At 34.0% G+C, this 3,357-nt stretch overlaps 1 non-coding gene across 1 annotated transcript; it reads right to left on the minus strand.

The window, feature by feature from the left end:
• Window positions 1-309: 309 nt before the first annotated feature.
• LOC122097734 lies at window positions 310-416 on the minus strand. Its single transcript, XR_006145577.1, has one exon. It is a non-coding gene; the product is annotated as a U6 spliceosomal RNA (small nuclear RNA).
• Between the last annotated feature and the right edge of the window lie 2,941 nt (window positions 417-3,357).

Here is a 3,357-nt window from a genome sequence, read left to right on the forward strand (position 1 = left end):
ATTGGTATAAATAGTACATTTTCTTGATCTATTTATCTGATGAGGGGCATCGGGGTTGGTCTTATATCTTAGCTATCTTAAACAATACTGCAATAAATATAATTGTGCTGGTAGTTTTAGTACCGTCTTGTTTGTGATCTTTTGGGTAAATGCCCAAAAGTGGGATTGCTGTGTCATAGGGGAGTTCTATGTGGAGTCTTTTGAGGAACCTCCATACTACTTTCCAAAGTGGTTGAACAAGTTTACACTCCCACCAAGAGTGCAGTACAGTTCCCTTGTGGTCACATACCCTCCAGCATCTGTTGTTGTAAAAGTATGGAATGGTACAGGAATTTGCCTGTCATACTTACGCAGGGGCCATTCAAATCTTCTCTGTATCGTTCCAATGTTAGAGTACGTGATGCTGAATAGAGCATAGAACATGTTTTATACATAAAGTGTAATTGATTTTCTTAAACTAGACAATTCAACAAAAAGTAAGTTTAAAACAATTTTTCATGAAATTTTAGAGCCATGTACTTCTTACATAAGCACACATTTAAGAATAAAGTCAAGAATGACATGTCAAAAACAAAATAATTCCAGATATTTATTGTTCAAGAGATGTGTAGGTGGAGGAATTCAATTATCTATACAAGGCACCTGTGATAATGAACACTGCAGCAAGTGTTAAGTTTTGTTAAAAGTTTTAATGGTTTAAATATATTTAATTTTGGGAATTTGCTTATATATGCTAAAACTAGGACTGTTTGGCAGGTAATAAAACTTTTTGATAAAGTATTTAAGATTTATGTTAACAGACATATGCTACTATGTATGTATATTTCAGAGTTTATAGAAACATTACTAATGAGAAGTTGCCAAGTCTTTGTATAAAGGAGCAGAATAAAGAGTTAAGACTTTGTTAACTACACAGTTTCTGTTAAAACTATAAGGCTTCCTTATTTTATTTTATGTTTTTTAATTTTTGGGGGGTCCAATCGCGGGGCCTGAACTATGGGCCTGGGCACTCTCCCTCAGCTCTTCAGCTCAAGGCTAGCGCTCTACCACTTGAGCCACAGCGCCACTTCCGGCTTTTTTCTTTTTGCTTATGTGGTGCTGAGGAATCAAACCCAGGGCCTCATGCACTCAAGGCAAGGGCTCTAACACTGAGCTACCTTCCCAGCCCCTGGCTTCCTTATTTTATATGTTAGCGAGGAACAAATGATGATATAAACCATATACAAATGATTAGATGAGCCATAAATAGTAATCTTAGTGGGTAACTTTAAAGATTACTCATAACCTAAAAACCTCTTTTTGAATATCATAATCTTAGCCCATTTTAAATGTACAGGAATATGAGAAAATAGTAAAATCTAATAGTTAGTACCCTTCAAATACTGAAAACACTGATAATTATTTTAGTTTTATTTTAATCATTAATATTTTGTTATTGGTTTTCCTTATTTGTAGCATTGTTTTCCTAGTAAAATAATACAACTTTTTGAAAGTCATCAATATGAGGTACTTTGAGAAGGTTACTGGGATGGCCAAACCATTTTTTATAGGGCATATGAATTTACAAAGAGGAAAATTAAGAACAAAATATTAATTTTAAAAATGATTAAGTAGAGTCTGAATCAGGAGTGTTGATAAATACCCACACCTAAAATCTTAGCCCTAGGCTGAAGCATTGGTATTACAGAGTTGAGGCCACAAAAGTGAGAGACTGTGTTTTGTTTTGTTTCATATTTTGATATTTCTGGTCATGGGGCTTGAACTCTGGGTCCTAGGTGCTCTCCCTCAGCTCCGGGCTAGCACTACCACTTGAGCCAGAACACACTTCCATCTTTTTCTGCTTATGTCATGCTGAGGAATCAAACCTAGGGCTTCATGGATGCAAGGCAGGCACTCTACCACTGAGCCACCTTCCCAGTAACTGAGAGACTATGTTTTAAAAAAATCATCTAAACAATATTTGATTTCTTCTTTGGGTTATTTGATGAAATATATCAATATGTTTTTATGTCTTTGTGAATTGTCATATTTCTAAAGTTATACTAACTTCAGCCACTTTATCCTTTTCAAAGTGATGAAATATTTCTGAGAGTTTGCTTCTGTGAAGATTGTTTGAGCATTTATATTTTCTTCGGAGTCATTTTTATTTTTATCAAAATAACTTTATATTTCATGTTGATGGCTTATCATACATCAAATACTTCCAAATGTAGATGTAGAGTCTAAAGATAGCAGTATGAATATTCTCATACAACTCTTGTTTATCTCTTATGCACTTTCAGTATTGTGATATTTCTCTTTCTCTTTCACTCTCTTATTTCCTCTCTTTTTCTTTCATGCTCCATGTCTGGTACTTAGAATTTCTGCTGGTGTACTATTATCCTTCAGAATCCACTGGTCTTGTGGAAACATGATAGAGACCATCAGTTACCCTTGCATTTTTTAAGAGTTATAACAGTGAGTGATGTTATTCTATTCTATTTTAAATGGCAAAACAACAGATCTAGGAATTCCTTTTCACTTTTACTACTATTACAAATTTTATCCCATAGGAATCATTGAGACGATAGGATACTTTTAACCTCTGACCTAAAAGTTCTTTTTCTTTTACAGACTTTTTCTTTTATTATCAGTGAATACATATAATGAAAACAATGCTAACCTATGGAAAGTAGACCGAAGTTATTCAAGGATGAAAAACAAGGTTAATGGGGGAAGTGAGTACAAAAGATGCCTATCATACAACAAAGATCCTCAGAGCAGTTTATCATGTACACTTTGTGAGAATGGCAATATGCTGGGAACTATAGATTAAATCACTGAACAACTGATATATATATATATATATATATATGCACATATATTTATATATGTATATTTATTTGTAAATGAATATATGTGTGTATATGCCCTTATATATGTAGACATGCATGTTACTATACACAAAAATACACACATACATATACACATGTATACATGCACACATAGAAAAAGACACATAGCTACAGACAACACAAGTTTCACTAGTTGTTGAATATGCCTCAGACAGAATGCTTGGAACCAAATATGTTGAAGAAGTATTTATCTCTAAAAGTTCTTTTACCACTCCTCTTAACTCTTAAAACGGTTTTGACAGATTCGATTTACAAAATGCAGTACAAGTGATAGCAAGTCACTCGGAAATCTCAGTAAGTAAACCTCATATGGCATCTCCGTGCTCCCCAGGGAATGCTTGTTCTTGTAGACACTCTCAACAACCAAAGTAGCAGGAAAATACCCTGGTACAGAATAAAGTTATAAGGCTTTAAATGACATTCTTCCTTGAGCTCTTTTCCAACAGCCAGCATCAATTCCTAA

The sequence above is a fragment of the Dipodomys spectabilis genome, unplaced genomic scaffold (assembly GCF_019054845.1).
Source record: "Dipodomys spectabilis isolate Male_0828 unplaced genomic scaffold, ASM1905484v1 ptg000429l, whole genome shotgun sequence".
NCBI lineage: Eukaryota > Metazoa > Chordata > Mammalia > Rodentia > Heteromyidae > Dipodomys > Dipodomys spectabilis.